Here is a 20723-nt window from a genome sequence, read left to right as displayed (position 1 = left end):
GGAGCTTCAGGTTGTGCAGGGGCATCAAACGGTGGCTGGCTATGTGCAGATGTTGCAGGGGCATCCTTCATGACTGGGGACCCTGGTCTATTGCCGCGTTTCCACTACATGGAACCAGCTTTACTGGACTCGGCTCGGCTTGACTCGGTATTCCTGGAGACCGTTTCCATTACAGGATACTACAGACTTTACAGTACCTGGACGTCATAGCGATGCAGCGCGTTATTTCCATGTCGTCTACCCAGAGAGTTGCTGATAAACTCACTCGTTGCGTGTTGTCTCGTCTGAATTTTTATGTCGGCGACCAAAGACTGAATCTCCTCGACCGACCATGGTGTAGTTTTGGGCTGTTATCATGTGGATTAATGTACCGTTATATTTACTGTCAACTTCCGCATCTGTTTTCTGTAAAACGGCGGGTAACAGAGAAAACTTTCTGACCAATCAGTGGTCTGCAGTGTTTACATGTCACGGTTTAGTATCGCTTGGAACCTCGGTGGAGGTGATACCAAAAAACTAGTACCGGGTGCCAGATTCCGGGTCCTTTTTTGTAATGGAAATGCAAAAAGGCCGAGCTGAGTTGAGCTGAGTCGAGCCAATACCACGCAATGGAAACGTGGCATATGTGGTAATGACTGGGTTTAAAAACAGGACAACGCTGTAGTTCACAATGCCCATCTGACAAACGACTGAGAACAGAAGAACGTCACTCTATTGGACCACCCTGCATGTTCCCCTGATCTAAATCCAATTGAGAACATTTGGGGATGGATGGCAAGGGAAGTTCACAAAAATGGACATCAGTTCCAGACAGTGGATTCAAAATGACTGTCTTACTGCGTCCAAGCTCAGCAGTGACGGTGCGTTATGAGAGGCCTTGCTTATGCAGCTCAACGATCCGACCACGTTCAAATAGAGACAGCCATCAGGAGGAGTGTGAATACCTGATAGAAAATGACATTGAATCCACATTTTTGCACAGATCTAGACTTTTAAATGCTGTGGTCTGAAGTTTTTGATGAGCTGATTTCTTCTTTTTGCATTTTGAAACTCTACTTAGAACCTTAAGATCATTCCAAAATGTACAGTAAATTCTTGCAATTTTTCACCTTGTCTTAAAATTTAGATCAGGAGCGTATCTTCTGAATATTCTGCCATTAAAATGACATTTTTCAGACACAGATCAGAAGATGTATGAGGCTTGTCTGTCTCAGTAATAACCTCTTGCTAGATCTGGTAACACTAATGACATTTAAAGAAGGTAAAACAAGCGGGGAGATAAATGATATGATAATTGGAATGAATTCATTTTAATTACCAGAAAAACAAAACAAAACATGATATTAATGTACTATTGTTTCATTTAGATCCTATTAATCTACTTCCATTCATTATTAATTAACTCATGATGTTTTCAACCCATCTGACTGCACCCACCGTAGTAGACAGGAAGTGCATTCTTTCAGTTTTACACATTTCATATAATGCATAGGCTTCATTTAGAGAATCTCACATTTCCCGTCCTCTTCCTCCTCAGCTGTTCACCTCCTGCCCTTGCCTTGATCCCCTTTCCCAATGTTCTCCTGGCTGCTTGCTGCTCTGATTTTTTTGCTGTTTTCCTTTTTTCCCTCTCTTTCCCCTGCCCTCTTTTTCGCTCTTCCTTCCTTCTTTTCAGTCCGTTTCCTCCAGTAATGCGCTCACCTTTAACATTTACCCATGTGTCTGCCTTTCCAGTGTGGTTTTACATCATTTCACATGCACTGCCCGTCTCCTCAACCTCTTTAATGCCACCGCTTCCTCACTTTTGCCTTTTGTAATGTGCATGTGCATCTCCCTAACGAATACCCCTTCTCTTCCCACCCCTTCTCCTGTCCTCCTGTGTTGTTTACCACAGTCTGACATGCCTCCTAGTGTGCGCTCAACAGCCCTTTTCAGGGTTGCTATATTAAATTACAGGTTTTGTAACCCTGTAATTATAGTTGGGTGGCAAATTGTATGTATCCAGACTAAGTCTATAAATAAATTAAGGATATCACTTAATTTATAAAGAAGGGCGCTGTTGTATGAGACATTTGTTATATAAAGGTTCTTTTTCTCTAACCTAGTTGGGAAAATATTGCAGAATTAACATATAAAAAAAAGCCTATTTTGCAAAACTGAGGTTGATTATCACCAAACATTGTCACAAAATGTTCTGTTTCAGCCTGCATTCCTAGGCATATTATTGTGTAGTCTGTTACGCACTAGAAAAAGATTATGACACAGGCAATGCACTGCCAGAAAAAAAAAAGGCTGTTTAATTAATGTGAAAAAAAAATCAATCTTACTCATACTGTAATCTCAACAGGGATTATTTAGGTTTTTCTTTCAGCACGGTCATGCAAAACCACCCACGAGTGGGAAACACACAGCTTTTACATAAGATCAACTGCATAGCCTGCAGCAAATAGGCAGAAATCAACAGCATTATTGATTGAAGTGAACTCGCTGACTTACAGAAACACTATTTGCACGTAAACTTTAATCAAATAAACAAGTCTACAGCGCTTTTCGGAAGTGTATTATAATTGTTTGCATTGTTTCCACAGATAGCATGCTGCTGGTATAGTGCTTTATGAGTGATCTAAGAAAACACAAGAAACACAATTGTGCATTTTCTGTCGTTATCTACTGTTTCAGTATTGTTTCACATACTAAAATGTCTTCGCAGTAGTGTTTAAAGGAGTGATACTTTGCTTTTTTTTTTTTTTTTTTAACAAAATATATAAATAAACTGTAAATGAAATTTAAAAAATAAACTGTAAATGCTATGCTTGGGTCTGAATTCTCCATTACTTAAACTCCATAGGTCCATCTTCAACCCTATTTCTGAGTAACGACACCAAAAAGGTCATTTTGAGCGCAGGCCCTTTAAATGCAAATGGGCCACTTCACACCCCACCCCCTCCAGGTTGTTGGCTGTGCTGCTCTGTCCTGTTCAACCAACAACTGAACATTTTAGGTAATTGGCTTGAAGTTTGGACATATTTTCAGTATGGACTACAACCGCTGCTGCTGACAAACAATTATGGCGTACTCTGAGAAATGTTCATCAGAAGTCTTGACCTTATATGTGCAAATGTCATGACGGTACTAGTTATAGACATAACAAATTAAGAAGGAATTAAAATAGGTTGTTGAAATCCACTGGATTTTTTTCAAAATGAATATAAAGATAGCTTTGCAGCACCTGGAAGGTCCCCGAATACACAAATAAATGTACCAAAAACTAATAAAAGCGGGTTTAGCAAAATATGACCCCTTTAAGGAAAATTGGTATGCTGTGGATGTCTTGGTAATAAAAGAAGCCACACATTTTTTTTCAATCTTCTGAAACACAGCACAAAGGTTATGTAGTAGATCTGTGTCAGGGACTTTCAATTATAAAATACTGATTATTTAAAAGTATGTTATGCATAAAATCATGGGCAGACTGTTAGATTTTGGATGCTAAACAAAATGATATTTCTCTCTACATGTGTTTTTTTTTTTTTTTCTTCCCCTTTTCAACAGGACAAGTCAGTATGAAGGAGCTGAAAGCGTCCATGCAGACAAGCAAACCATTCAACCAAAGACGTCATTCCTTGACCGAGGTGACACAACTGTCTGATTTGGTGGCTCATCCATTCAAAACACTCTTATTCAGTAAGATTTGTTCTCTTTTACTCATGTTCAACAAGGTTTGTGCTATGCTTTCAACATTTTTCTCTTTATACTTTTTTTTTTTTTTTTTTAGAAAAAGCCAAGACGATTCCCCTCCAAGTCTATAGTATTGTTGGTTTTACATTTACAATATTTTCAAGTTAAAAACCCAACCATACAGCTCCTTTCATCCAGGCAGCAGAAACTAACCATCTGTTATTTTCATTAGCTCATCCCTCACTTTGGATTTTACCTGTATTTTTACCCCGCCCCCCCCAAAGGAGAGGCAAGGGGTATTATTTTTGTTTCTTTGTTAACACTTTAGCAGCAAAACTAATTTTTTGAATTCATACCAAATTGGCTTTGTAGATTGCCAGTGGCCCAGAATAGATATGATTATATTATGGGAAAAGCATGGCAAAATTCTAATTTTTTATGAATTTTTATAGTATTTTTTTCCCCCATCAATATTATAAAAGCCAAGTGACCTCTGTGTGCATGCGTGTGTGTATGTGTACACACAAAATCACACAAAATCGACAAAGAGCTGACTGCTGCAGTTTGGCGTAGTAATATATTTTTGGTCATGGAACAGACTAGTGAAAATGATAAGTTGATAGGACCAATATTTTGGGAGATATTAATAATTTTGGAATACTATAGCCGTACAATCACGTTGCTGTACTCACAACGCTTTAGCGGTGACTGCTGGACAAATGCGGTACAGCATGCACGAACAGGGTGCGATTGGTTGGGTGGGGTGGGTGGTGGGGTGATCAACCCCTCTTTTGGTTTTTACATCCCATACTCGGGGGGGACAACCAATCAATGTAAATAACAGGCAGGTTGTGACAGTTTTCTTCCACCTATATCCTACATTACTGACACTAACGTTCACCTGAACCGAACTGTCAGAAGTCTAAGAATTCACGGACATCTCCAAGCACTGGGGCACCATGGAAGGGGGGTAAACGAGACAAATTCATGGGGCCCAGCATTTGTGTGTCCAGTGGATACAGGTTAGAAGTTGTGAAAATTTTGTGTAAGATCTGTTGTATAATAGAGGAATAGAACCCGGGAGTTGGACATTGAACATATTTAAAGTTTCATTTTTGTTTCATGCCAGCATTAGTTACGTTAGTTATGGACCACACCCCCATGTATATAACACCCCCCCCCATTCCGACAAAAAAAAAAAAAAAAAACTTCCCCCTGTCTGATTTTTTTGACAAATCACATCCTGTGGACAAATAAATAACAGCATAAAAACTACCACATCTAGAACCCATGGATCCCCACAGGTCAACAAGCTAGTTTACTTATAATGTTCAAAATCTTTCTATGTCAATGGGTTTTTTTGTTTGTTTGATTTTTTTGTGTGTTGTAGAAATTGGTCTCCTTACGGATCAACAGAGACACAAACATGAAGGTTTGCTACTTGTCCCTGAATACCATCCAGGGGTGGTAAAAGGACAAACCCTTGTAGCACTGCCCAGAAATGGATTCAGCATTGGTGCGATAAGATATGATGATGATGATGATGATGATGATGATGATGATGTCTATGTTGACATCAGCACACGCATAGACATGATGACATCAGTTGGATCGATGCCAAAATAAACTACAAATCCCATGTATTAATACATGTGAGTTGTGGGGTTTGTTGTGCCTGGAACCACTTGTAAGCCATTGCCTCTTTCTCCTTCTCTTTTTGTCTTCTTCCTTTCCAAAGCCCATCTATGAAATGAACACCATGTTCTAATGAGCACTGAGTTTTCTCCCAGATGTTCTGACATAGAAAGAGAAGACTTTACATAAGCAGTTCATTAGCTAACTCCCTAATCAGAGTGTCCGCCATGATGAGAAATTAACCAGAAAAATATCCATTTGACATGCAGACAACACTCCATCCGACCATGTTATCCATTCCGTGGCCCTAGTGCCTTCACACTGCCGGAGTGAAGGCATTGTGGTGCAGCAGTCAACTACTACCCTTTTAAACTGTCTTCTGGAAGCTGTATTTCAGACACACATTTGACCAGAAGGCTTAACCAGAACAAAACCTACTGTGAATGACAGAACAAAACGTCATCTGTAGTTACATTTCAGACAGATTTTACTTTTTCATGCAGATTTAATATATTGGTTAGTTAATTTTTTGCATGTTTTATTAAGGGAAACTACGTGATCCCATAACAAAAATACTGAAGAAATCCCAGAAATTCCACTCAGTGTCGACTAAGCATCACTGACTTGTGGCCATTTTTGCATGTATCCTTCCAAATTTAATTTTGGTTATTTATTGTTCATTTATTTGTTTTGCATGATATTTCCTGTAACTGAAAAAGGAGGCCTCTTAATTGATAATGCATCAAAAACTGGATGGGAGAGTTTTTTTTTTTTTTGTTTTTGAGCTTTTTCAAGAATTGGATTATAGTGAAACTGCAAAGCACAGGATGTTCCTGCTTGAGTGAACACGGAGATCCTTTATAACTATAACAACAGCAGCTGCTATGAGGTGTGGGAGAACCAACTCAAAGTTAGCAGAGGAACAGATGGACCAGCTGGTCTCTTCTGGTAGGTTACCATGGTAATGTGGATTTGACCTTATTTGTGTCGAGTATTTCTCTTGCATAGATTTCCACTGTGTATATATAGTTTGCATAATACACAATACAAACGCAGAGATATTGACTTAACCCATATTATTCAGCCATTATCCAAAATACATATCCGTTGCTGTTTTCCCACAATCCTTCAGCAGAATCCAACACAATCACTGTTGCCTCTTTTCATTCGACTTGCTTTCTAAACCCATGGGAGGTCTCCCTTGTTCCTCATTAGCATAGGTTCTGTTCACAGCACATACCTTGTCATCAATCTTCCACTTAAGATATGCAAATGTGAAGCAAAGAATGACAAAAAAATCAGAAGATAGAAGAGTGTAGGTCACTTTAGTGGTCTAATGCCGGAGCAGGTCTACATTCGTCTTTCCATGATGTCAGTGTTTAATGACATTTTAATCTCTCCGTTCAATACATATTTTCCTAATTTAAGAAAATACATGATCTGCAAAGGGGGAAAAAATGCTCATAGATTCACCTTTGTCCACAGTACGCATTACTGGATACGGTGCCAAGAAGCCAAGAAGCGCAGTTGATGTATAGAGATGTTTTAATGCAAAAATCATGGAGGGAAATATACTGCTGGGTGCTATAAATTGCTTATAAAGCTGTTTATACACTGTAAGCGTAGGCCAGGAAAGAGGAATGTGTGCATGCAAAATACTTATTGCATCATGTAAAAGTGTGCTTTCTTATGTTAATACGCTTCCTTAAGCAAGTGCAGAAATACATATCACATCTATGTCAGTATTGTTAGTCCATATCTGTTCAGTTAGTTTTTTATTTAAGGTTATGTGGATTAATGGATGGGCGGAGCCACAGAACTGTGTATCTACAGTGTAATCTACATGTCGAGGTCATACCAAGCTGCTTAATGGCACTGCTTTCTCTGTAAGTACAGACAGGCTTTTCCCATCAGTCAGTCTGTGCTGTCCCTGCATCTCTCTCTCTCTCTCCCTCCCTCTCTCTCTCTCTCTTTCTCCCTCTCTGTGTGTCTCTCCCACCCCTCCTTTACTGTAATCCTCACAATGAATGTCTTTTGCTTAAATTGCAGTGTCAGGACTAACTACGCTTCACTCTCTGAATGAATGAGGGATTTAGGTGTACAAGTTGATGGACAGGGGGTAGAGTTAAAAACATGCATCATCGTACTGCTGGGCCACCTGCTGTGCTGCTTATAGTTGTGTTGTATATGCAGGTGATGGACAAAATAACAATTTATAGACTTAGGATGGAGTGCAATCTAATACAATTCTGCAAAATGTGCTATAACAGTGTTTTTCAACCTTGGGGTCGTTTGGAATTCATATGGGGTCACCTGAAATTTCTTGTAATTAATAAACAATTCAAAACAAATTACTAATAAAAAAATATTTTGTAATGATTCAATATATTTCATTATAATTAAAACACCACACACTGTAAACAAAAAAAAAAAAAAAAAAAAAAAAAAAAGGAAAAAAACAGTAATATTCCGGCAGCAGAGGTGCCGAAAAAATACTGTAAAATAACAGAAATTAACCGTCTCATAAAAATACGGTAATTTTCCATAATTAAAATATTGTTTTTTGCCCTAACTTTACATGAGATTTTGCTTTTTTTTTTAACTTTTTAATGTTTAATAAAGAATATTTACATGTATTAAAACAATCAAATTACCTCTAAATATATATATATATATATATATATATATATATATATATATATATATATATATACATATATATATATATATATATATATATATATATATATATATATATATATATACATACATACATATTTTTCAATGAGACTAAGTTGTACAATCCACTGATAAAAACTGTATTTGGACAGTTTATCAGTGCTTATACATGTTATACATTCACAAAAATACATTTATTCAACATTTTTGTTGTGAAACTTCCCATAATTACACAAGATATTTGTCAATTAACAAACAAGTCTTGTTAAACTTACAGAACAAATACTTCTTCAATGGTTCATTATCAGTAATTTTATCTGATTTTAATATATTTTTTTACAGTATTAACTTTTAATTTACAGTTTAATGGCATAAATAGAAAAGAAATATTGGTGAAATTATGATACATTTGTAAATGTATTTTAACTGTATTTTTCTGTGAAAAAAGAAAAATTTCTTTTTAAAAAATGGAAATTTTTTTGGTTATTCACAATTACAGTTTTTTCATGTTATTTTACATTTGACATGTAAAATCACAGTCTATTTTTCTCATTTCATTGATATTTTCCCGTATCTTAAAAATACAGGAAAAATCTGTAAAATAAACAGTTAAAATTCTGTTAAATTACAGATTTTTTTTTTTTTTTTTTTTTTTTTTTTTTTTTACAGTGCACACTTTTCCTAATAAAAATCAAGGACATAATATCGGAGAGGGCATATCTTGATTGACCTGATCATGTGTTACTACACTTTAACCTGCACGGACACGGTCGAAACCGGGCCGAACAGAGAATGGAAAGATTTCTTCGCCTACCTGGCCCCGCTAAGACATCTCCAAGAGAAAAGTATCTTGAGTATACTGAATGTCTGGGGTCGCCAGAAATTTGTGACGTTAAAATGGGGTCAAAAAAAAGGTTGGGAACCGCTGTGCTATAATTACTAAGTAAAAAGTAAAAAAAAATAAAAAAATAAAAATATTATCTCTCAGATCCATCCAGCACCTCAAGATTTAGCAGCACGTTTTACCCAAGTACCAAACAGGTACTGAACACAAAATAGTGACAATACCTCAAATAAGGATATATAATTAACATATATCCTGTGTCCACCCAGGGTCAAAGTGCAATATATATTTATCTGTACCGTTTCTTGGTTGGTTGACATTCTTGTTTTTATTCTGTATATATATTTACACTTTTTTCTTTTAAACTGTTTTGCACTACGCACCACAAGACAGTTGTCTCTTTTCATTTCGTTGTACAAATGTATAATGACAATAAAGGCTTTCTATTCTATTCTATTCTATTCTATTCTATTCTATTCTATTCTATTCTATTCTATTCTATTCTATTCTATTCTATTCTATAATAACATTAATAATAACTAATAATACATTTTGGATTTCCTTCTTCATCTGTAAACCTGAACTTTATTTACATTGGTTGGTTAAGTGCTTGACAGAACAGTAATTCAGTCTTGTATGTATCTTAAAATATGGAGAGATGGTGTGTGGAGCCAAGATGTGTTCAGCTGTACTGCCTTGTCCACACAGGATGGTTTGGATTAGAATTCACTTGGCTAGTTGCCTGGGCCACAGAATTTATTAATTTCCCTTCATAAAAATCAGTAGCGGGTGTAGCAAGTTCATTATTAGCTTCTGATCTGAATTTGATTTACTCCATAAGCAAATGTTATTTTGTTACCCTGGGAAACACATACTGTTTACAATACTTTAAAATTAACCCATAAAGACCCAGAGGTAGTTTTGTAGCAGTTCCCAAATGATTTTTTTCTCCATGTTTAACCTTTCTTAAGTGACTTATCACCATTTATTGTAATACAGTCTACTCTCGTTATACCGCCAACTTCCATTCACGGCCAAATTGGCGGTATAGCGAAAATGGCATTACAACGGGTTGCGTCCATAATGTGCATGTCTTTACTATATGATGTCTATGCTGCCTCTGTTAACCCGTTCTAATTGCGTTTCTAAATAAATCTTGATTCTGTTATGTTGTAAGGGATCATTTAAAGTGGGGAAACATTTTAAGCATTATTATACCATGTCGGGAAATGACACCCCATCATCTTGAGGCTTTGGCTTAATCCCACGTCCTCTTCCTGACATCCTGGCCTACTGAGTGTTCTGCGATAAATGAACGGTGGCCGTTCCGTAGACCTACTCGTAGCTTGTCGTGATCAGCGTCTGGCGCGTTTGTTTCAGTGCATTGTTAAAATTTATGTGTACTCAATGGCAATCACGCTGGCGGTATAACGGTCGGGAAATCAATGGTATAAGTGTTGTTTGTGCATGGAACTGGGCTGGCGGATGGCGATAGGCAGAAATGGCGGTATAACGTCGGGCGGTTTAACGAGAGTAGACTGTATTATCCTCTTTTATTTGAAGTTTTTTTAGTGCAAACCATGTATTTTCCTATATTTAATTCACTGATCATGTATATGTTCATTAAAGCTCAGAGTAAATTTAAAAGTTATTGAATCAAAACAGAGAAAAATTTATAAAAAAAACACTACTTTTTCAGAAAAATATCATTAACTAAACAAAAATAAGTGTGACCATCCACTGTTATTGATCATTCTCCATGGGTTTTACTGGTCAATCAGTGTTGTAGTAGATGACATATAAAAGTTTCAGTCACTTGTGGCAGTTCCTGTGACAGTTCCCAAATGAATTTTTCTCTATATTTAACCATCCTTAAGTGGTTTATCTTCATTTATTGTAATATTATTTTCTGTATGTTGTGTTTTTTTTTTTTTATTGAAAATCAAGTATTTTCCAACATTTATTTTACTAATCATGTGTATGTTCATAAAAGCTCAGTGTAAATTTGAGGATTACTATATCAAAAAATAGAGAAAATTGAAGAAAAAGTGACTTTTTCAGCAAAAAATCTATCATTAACTCGACATAAAAATAAGTGTGTCTATCCACTGTCACTGATCCAACTCTATGGGTTTTACTGGTGACTCAGTGTTGTAGAAGAAGACAGTGTTTCTACGGTAACTACAGAGCCTCTGAACATCCAAATGGGCCATATGTGATGACCATGAAAAGATGATAAACTGTATTTTACACCAATTATTTACATGTATTGATAGAATTAGTGGATCAACAGGTATTAAACAGTTTATTTATTTATTTATTTTTATTTATTTTTATTTTTTTTCTTTTTTATTTTTTTTTCTTCTTTTTTTTTTTTCCTTTTTATGGGCTCAGCTGGCTGACAGGCAGCTGTCTTTACCAATAAGGCAGCAGCCGACACCAACTGTACTCCCAGTCATCATTGCCCATTTTTCTAACACCTTTGCTTGTGTATCCTCTTTTATTTGGACATTTTACCAGGGAGTATCTCACACTACTTTTTTTTTTTTTTCCTACTTGTCTTGTCCAGCGTTCTAACAGCAGAATGGTAGTCTGGTTCCTTTTGGTGCTGAACAAATTTGCTTTGCCAAGGGTAACTTCATAAAGTATATGAAGCACCCTTTGATATTCTACTGTGTTTATTATGAGTTTTGTTGAACCACATTTCGATGCCGGACCTGACATGGGGGGTGGGGGTGGGGGGGTAGAAGACGGGGAGAAAACAAGAGAGAAGAAGGTGGTGAAGACCCTCACAAGAAAGTATCAACAATACAAACAGCAACAACCATGGAGACAATTATAATGATGACAATAACTACAACCAGAACTGAGTAAATTGGGCAGAAGAGAGAGAAAAAAAACAAAACAAACAAAACTACAAAAAAAAAAAAAAAAAACACAACAATGAGATACATAAGACCTATGAAATGAAGAATATAAGAAAGCATGAACAAAATATATTAAACAGTTTAGATCAGTAGATTTTTTAGGTCGTCTCTGGCTCTTTATGGGTTAATTAATTATCGTATGAAGTTGTAAATTATGCCAAGAGTGAACTGGAAGAAACATGAAACTGAGGGGAGTGGAAAACTTAATCCAGTCTCCATCTCCTCTGCATGCAGCGTCGAGACATGTGCAAAAGGTGTTTGTGAAGGTGCTGAGAAACGCAACAACCAAAACAACAAGTCTGGATCATTTACAGGGTATGGGCAGCCAGTGAGTATAGGAAAAATAAGTCAGATGTCAGTGACTCAAATGAAGAAACAGATGCATGAATATGAGTAATTTGTTGCAGGAGAGTGGAAGAACCCAGATGCAGAAGTAGAGACGAGACCTTTCACCTATCTGCGTGGGAGAACCAGCTGTTGGTACCCTGCCATCTCCTCTGCTGTCTCTCCCATCGCTGACCTCCTGCGATAAGAAGAATTTAGTTGCTATGGTATCGAACAGGATTTTAATCATATGCTCGGAGGTGTTGCTATGTGGAGACATTATGGAGCCTGGTTAAATGCTGCCAAAGTCTACACCAAGTCTCCATGCCTACAGTAGATCAGATCATTGGAACTGCCAAGACTGATTAGAACAATATTTTGTTTTAAGGGGATCCAGGTGGCAACGCATGTTGCTTTCCATTTTACACAGAATACCATTTAGTCTTTATGAAATACTGATTAAGATTCATACATTCTGGATATTACATTTCAGCACTGATCTGTATGCATTACGGGGGGAAAACAGGAATATGAACAGATTAATAGCAGCTTGTTGCTAATCAAAATATAGCATACTGTAAAATATTTCATTTTCACTCTAATTCAATCATATCGTGTTCATTTCTATGTGATAATAACTGAATGACAATAAGGGATGATTTTTAAAATGGAGATTTGCATTAGTTAACACTTGCTAATGGTGTTCTCTGTTAAGGAAGGTTAACAAGGTGAAAAATAATATTACTGACATCTTTATAATTTATTAAATTGTGTACAGTTAAGAACAAGAGTAATGCCTTTCTTACAGTGGTCTGATGGAACAAAGGCTTGTGCTTTAGAATGATGGTTTTCAATATTTATTTTCTCTCCCCTGACGAGTCACCATATAGAAAAACCTTCAATCACACATGAAAAAAAGACACAGTTGAAAGAGACTGAATAATGGAACAATACACAGTGAAAAAAGAAAACAAATAAGACATAAAAGTCTCAGTCATTTGAAAGTCTTTTAACCCATAAGGACCCAGTGTGACGCATGTGGCAGTTCCCAAATGAATTTTTCTCTATATTTAACTGTCCTTAATGGTTTATCACCATTTATCATAATGTTATCTTCTGTGTTTTGTGTTTTTTCAGTGAAAATCCCGTATTTTCTAACATTTAATTTACTTATCATGTATATGTTCATAAAAGCTCAGTGTAAAGTTGATAATTACTACATTAAAAATAGAGAAAATTGAAGAAAAAGTGACATTTTCAGCAAAATCTATGATTAATTGAACAACACGTCTCCATCCACTGTCATTGATCCAACGCTATAGGTTTTACTGGTGAATCAATGTTGTAGAAGATGACAGTGTTTCCACGGTAACTACAGAGCATCTGAACATCCAAATGGGTCATATCTGATGACCATGAAAAGATGACAAACTGTATTTTACACCTTTTTTTTTTTTTTTTACATTTAAAATTAGCTGATCAACAGGTTTTAAACAATTTTGATCAGTAGATGATTTAGGTTGGTGATGGATGTTTGGGTCTTTATGGGTTAAGCTAATGCCAAGAAATAGACAGGTCCCGGCATTTTAGCTTAGCAGCTGATAGGTCCAGTAAAACTCAGATAAAGTGTCTAAAACACACTGAAAAAGAAGGAAACATTTAACATTTGCTCCTCTTGAACCATGTACAGATTGAACATTATCTTGTTCTTCAGTCTTTGAGTGCATCGATTTTGGCTGTCACCCATAATGCCTTAGTGGTGCCCTTATCTAAGTTCTGGTCATGCGACCCAAACAAAAAAACAGAGTTTACACACAATGCAGTTTTTTTAAAAGGTATAATTTTAGAGTTTTTGTTTTAGTATTTTTAACATGTCATTTATTATGTGTTATAATGAATTTTGAAAATGACGTTAAAAAAAGGCACAAACTGTCTCTCTGTAAGTTCCAACCATAGAATGAACTGCAAAGTTAATTAATGAAGACGAAGCTAGATGATGGCTCTGTCATATAAGTGTGTGTGGGTGTGTCAGTAAGTGAATGATGAAGTCCTTTGAGTACCATTTACCATTTAACACTTATAACTGATTTAACTAATGCTAATTAATGTATCCTTGGTGTTAAGCGTTGCCCTCACAGTGAGAACATTTTACAATAAGAGTACAAACTTTAAAGTTTGAACACTAATATAGAAAAATAAATCTCCACAAATAGTGTCAGGCCCTCATGTACAATATGTACAGTATATACAAGAGACGAGTAATGTTCATATTAACCAGAATCCATTCAGATTTTTTTGATCCCCCATTAAATATGCTCATTGCAGCCCCTCATCTGCCCACTGTGGAGTTTCCGTTCCAAGAGCGCGTGGAGCGCTGGAGTGTATCGAAGGAGGTCGTTTGTCACCGATTCCATGGTTATTTTTAACCATCCCTGGTGTGCAGGTCTAATCAGAACAGGATGTTCCTCATCAAATTAACCAGGAAATATATTTTCATGAAATGAGTCTGGGTCTGTACATATATACCCCACCATGATGTAGCAGACTAAGGTCAATTACACAGGAGGGTTACAGAGGCTAAATGTAGATCACAGTTGAGTTTAGCAGTTCCTTCACTAATGGAATAGAATCAGAAGACATTAAGCTTATTAGTAACTTCATGATGGGGCAATAACCCAGGGATTAAGTTATATTAAATAAATGAAAAATCAGTTCACCCAGTTCCCTTTTTGTGATTTTATCTAGACTGAAGGGGGGTGGGGGGGTGGAATATTCAAGTCATTTCAGACCATTTGCAATAGGACATACGTAAAAGTCTGTCATTTTAAGGGTCATTTATTTATTTGATTAGTGGAAGGTTTGTTTGATTTTTAGATATCTAACATATACATCAAATACTTCTATTTACTATTATCTTCTGCTCTCTGACATATACCTGTTGATAACCGAGCTGCACAGTAAACTGTCATCAGTTGCATATTCCTGCCATTTTCCCTTCCACAGCTTACATAGTTGACACGCTGATGTTTAATTTTCTCACAGGCTCATCACATCGTTGCACACAGCAGTGAACGTAGCATCCAGTGTGTTCTCCTGTGTGCATTAGATGTGAGCAGCTCAATGCAATGAATTTTTGGTACATTTCATTTCATTCCATTTCAGCTTTACTTTTTATATTCCACACCTGCCACTTTGATCATTTTTCGATGAGATTGTAGGTGTATGAGTAATGTCACATCAGTCTTTTTTCCCCCATGTGCATTAAATGGACAGGTAAAAGCATAATGGAACACTTAAGTGGAGAAGCAATCTTCCCCTGTTCAAAATGACTTTGCAACAAGTGACAAAGTCACTCTAGCTGTGTCTCTAGTGTCTCTAGACCTCATTTAGATTTCACACGGTGACATATGCATAATATTACCCAAAGACTGAAGATATTCTGCTTGAGTCTGAACAACACACATTGAATAATGGGCTGGAAAGCCTTGGTGGATCAATGCTCTTCAAACCACTTCAGGCCCATATTTTTCCATATGTTCAAGTGTGATATGGCTGATAGTTACATTCAAGATACTCCACATAGAGTGAACCCACTAAGCATTTTTCATGCGCAGTGCTGCCACTGAGCAGCAAATGGAATTGAAGATCTGTGTCCATGACACCACATTACATCCTTCAGAGGAAGAGAGATGGAACAGAATGAAATAGGATTCAGCCGGCACCTTAACGCAAACCACTGCACTTACTGTTTCTGTGCCTCCGTCACAAAGACACACAGAAAAACAGTAGAGTCCAAGTATCTGCGTGACACTCATTCCCAGGTTATTGGCTGCTAGTGCCATCGTGTTTCTACTGGAGCACCAACTTGGCATGTCAGACACACTGCAGTTCTGCTTGTGTACCTTTTTCATTTATTCATCGTTGATCTGAATTCCTTCTCCCTCTTCCTCCTTCCTCGCTCGTATGGCTCCCTCTGTTCTTCGCTCCTCAGTTTATTCCTGGCTCCCTCATGCTTCTATCTTTGCCTCTTTAGCTCTCACCTTCTTCTTTCTTTTTTCCGTGCTCTGCTCCTTCTGTCCGTCTGTCTCTCTATCTTCTTCTCCCCTGGGTTGACAGTGTGGAAACTTGATGAATCAGACTGCATGTGACAGTCTGGCATTTGAGTGAATCTGATGTGGTTAATATGGTGCCTGCTGACAGCCCTGTGGAAATCGTTCACAGTGAAAGAGCACCGAGACAGCTTACACTTTGGCCCAGCCACCCTCCACCCTCACTTACTCCACTGCTGCTGTGTTTGTGCAGTGAGAGCATGTGTTTGCTTGAAAATGACTGTGTGTTGTGTTGTGTGCATGGATAATTTATCATTTATTTTTTTATTTTCTCTCTGGGAGTCAGAGGTCAGCAAAAAAACACTTGCCATTTTCTCTGCCTCTGCATATCATACTTGTTCCCACAGCTATCTCTGCACGAGTCCACATTACCAGGAATGTGATGTCCAAGGCACATATCTTGATTAAAAAAAGAAAGAAAAAAGAAATATGCTCTCATATCCAGTACATCTACTTATGCATGAATTATGGAACATGAATTAATTAACCAAATATATATATATATATATATATATAAAAAAAAGTATCCGATGCTTGTAATATGTGTGCTCTATCTTAAAGTACTGCTGATAAGAACACATCTTTTTTCAGTCATTGCCTTATAAATATGTAGTTTTATGAAGATAAAAGAAATCAACAAACAAAATGTAAAAGTTCTTTTTTCTTGCTAAAAAAATCACTTTATTACCTTGCTGACATTACATACATTCACCGTAAGACCATAAATAAATACTGAAATACGTTGAGATCCTTCGTGTAAGTTCATATCTAAATTATTCATTCAAACTGAATAATCTTTAAAAGTCATGCAACTCATATTCCCTGCGCATGTAATGAACTTGTCAGTGTGTGTCACTCTCTGTATTTCTATGAATTTGCGTGCTTTGAATTTGCTGTGTATGTGTGTGTACATGCGCATCTCAACAGACAAACACTTTGCGATATCTCTACTTGTCAGTTTGTGTGTGTGTGCATGCATGTGTGTGTGCATGTGTGCGTGCGTGTCTACTTACAGTGTGCATTCAAACTGTGTTTTTCTCTGTGTGCACATGTAAAAACATATGGTGAGTCAGTGTGTAGGAGTTGAGAGTCAGTGTGTTTGTGGGAGGAGGGAGAGCAGATCCGTGGTGATGAAGAGGAGAGAGGATTCAGGTTGTGCACCAATAGGTGGCACTCTACCCTTTTATGATTGGCTACGGTGACCCAGACTAAAACAGAATATGGAAGCACATGCGTATGTATCCAAACGGAAGTGAAAAGAGGTTAATTAAAGTTCTTTTTTTTTTTTTTCACTCCACTGCCCTTATTTTGCTTGCCAGTTGCTCTTAGTGTGCAGAAATAAAAGCAGATTGAAGGGGGTGTGTGATGGGGGTGGAGGTTAAACCACTCTGGGTGGATGAAAGGACAGTTAACAGTGCTGAGGTTAAAGGTTTACTTACCTTTGAGGCTAAATGCATGCCATTGTGGTTTTTCAGGTAAAATATCCAACATCTTTAGAATGCTTTATGGGCTTGCAGGTAAGTTGCATTAAAATCCTGTCATCTGAACCATAGTGTATATGAACATGGATTTGCATGCCCCTTGTTAACCCCATAAATGTAATAACTCCCACAAACGTAATAAAAATGTACAGCTTTTAACATAATAATCCCTCAAATGACATAACACAGTGTGCTCCTACCCTCTCCATTGTTATCATCATCTTATCCAGACATTTTATTTACATGATTCAAACATAGACTTCTATTATATTTACTAAGAATAAATAATATCCAGTTCATACTGAAGCTTTTATAATAAAACCTTTACAACATTTTTGTCCACTCTGTTTTGTTCCTCCACTTGTATTTGTAATTAACCCTTTCATGCATAGTGGTCACTACAGTGGACAGTTACTCTACAGCTGTTCTCTTGTATATTCATAGGTTTTGTTGTTTTAGTTCCATATCAACCAACACAGTGGACACTTACGCATCATCTCATAAACTGCAATTCATACCATTATTGTAACTTTGCTGTTTTTGATTGGTTCTTGAGTGGAAATCAATTGTTAATATTTATTTTTTGCATATTATCTCCATGAAGTGAGTAATAACTAGTATTAGAATATGTTAAAATGTGAGAAAACATCAGATTAGCTGCATTAAACATGGTTTCATTTCACTGTTTTCATATCACTTTATGATATTGGGCTTTAAATACATGTTTCTTTGCTTCAAGAATAAAAATTCATGGTATAGCTGAGTGGATATTTTTGTAACTCCATGAAAAACAGGTTGATTTAAAAAAAAAAAAAAAAATCAATCACATTGTTCTCTTTTTTTTTTTTTTTCATGCCTAAAGAGGAATTAAAAACACTCAGAAAAAAAAAAAATCTAGATTAAGGTTCTCATAATTCATGTATGAAAGGGTTAAACACCTATGAATCTGCAATTAGTATCTTGTGGTGTAACTGCAACATTTGATCATTCTCAAAAGGCAAGTATCCGAAGGGCAAGAAAAAAGAGAAGAAAAAGAAGGATTAATGAATATTCATGCATGCATTACTTAAATGTTTATGCTGTACTAATTTATTACATTTGTGGGAAGTTATTACAATTTTGGAAACTGAAGATTTTTACCATCCAACAAAAAGTAATAATTAAGTTTGTGGTAGGCAACTGTTACTATGTTTGTGGGAAAGTTATTACATTTGTGGGATTATTACATTAAAAGCTGTAAATTTTTATCACGTTTCCAGTTTATTACATTTGTGGGGTTAACACTGCTTCATATGCACCTGCCTGTTCATATATATCTGAATGCACTTGTATAATGACTGAATGCCATCCTAAACTCAGTGACATAAGCTGTCGTCCACTGTAGTGTAACTCATTCACAGTAGAAAACAATGAGAATGCATTACGTAAATGTGTGAGTCACTGACCACAGTATATCTCTGCTGTACTCTGCAGCCAAATCATATCATGTCATTTCAACAGCGGTGAGAGCAGCATTCAGATCTGAAAGTTATACTACCAACATGGAAATCTAAAAAAGTTCTGCATAAAAATTCTACTTGTGTAAAATAAGCAAATTGTAGACAATATATTGAAGTAAATGCACTAGATCCCCTGATGAGCATATTATTACTGACACGCTTAGACTACTAAACATGAAACATCAGTGTCCCAGTGACATGACACTACTGGAGCTTCTGGAGGTGGAGCTGGTTTGACATACAAACATTACACAGACACATTGAATTAAGGTTCTTCATCCTTAACAGGAGGGTGGGCTGAACATGACAATGACAAATATCATTGCAGTAAATGTCTGTATTTTGTCTGCAGCATTTACTTTGTTCACACTATCTAAAATGTTTCAGAATCTTTTTTTACCTCATTTTACTCAACAATAAAAGGTTTGTATCATTATCAGAATCAGAATACTTTATAAACCCCAAAGGGAAATTATTGAATATTTTAATTATATATAAATTTAAAAAAATATATATCTATATATCTATATATATCTATATCTATATATGTTTTTTTTTTTTTTTTTTAGTAAAAGGTACAAAACAAACAGAGAAATGGTCACAGGTACATTCAGACATTTGCATACTGTTTACTGTCCACAGATTGAATGAAAAAGTCCAATTTTTTTTCCAATATTTTACACCCTTGTGTTGTTGTAGGCAGAGATAGTAGGTAATCATTTCCATTAAATTATAATGATTGACAATTTTTATCACCAAGGAGATTAAGGGAGGATACTTTTTAGCCAATACTTAGTGATGGATTTTAATTCTAATTTTAAATATTGTATCTCTAGATTCCAGGAGTACTTGTCACATTCTAACCAAAAGTAATCAATCATTCAATCAGACATTTATTATGATAATTATGGATTTATCATGATAATATTTCAAATCTACAGGAATGGGGAGTGCTACAAACTGTAGGTGTGATATGTCCTAATATTTTTTATTCTTTATGTGTAGATTTATATGCAGATCAGTGTGAGTGCTGATCAGGTGATGAACTGAAGATGGATGAAGACAAAATAGAGCTCTCATTCACAGATCTGTCTATTTTTGGAACTTTTTCCTCTATTTTCTGATTTTTGTTGACATATTGGATAGCTTGAAAAGGTACTGAAATGAAACCATGTGAGAAGATCATTAATTGACAGAGCTGTTAACAACTAAGACATCTGAAATGCAAGATGTTAAAACCAACAAAAGGATGAAAAAAAAACAGGTTTAATTATTTAAGTAATAATTTAAAACAGTCAAATGTGTTCTAAAGTACATCGCTTGAGTGGATGCACTTGGTTGTATTCTACCACTGAACATCATAAGTAATATCACTGGGGGTGGCAAAGCATCCATAAATAGCGCTGAGTAGCATTCATGTGTAAAATGAGAATTATTGGCTTTTAAATGCGTGGGTGCAAGTAACAAATGCAACTGAACAGATTACTGTTGTGATCTCCTGCATCATAAAAGCCTACAATAATAATAATCCAGAAATGCAATTGTAA

This window comes from Sphaeramia orbicularis, chromosome 14 (assembly GCF_902148855.1).
Source record: "Sphaeramia orbicularis chromosome 14, fSphaOr1.1, whole genome shotgun sequence".
Taxonomy (NCBI): Eukaryota; Metazoa; Chordata; class Actinopteri; order Kurtiformes; family Apogonidae; genus Sphaeramia; species Sphaeramia orbicularis.
Note: the sequence above shows the minus strand (reverse complement) of the source record.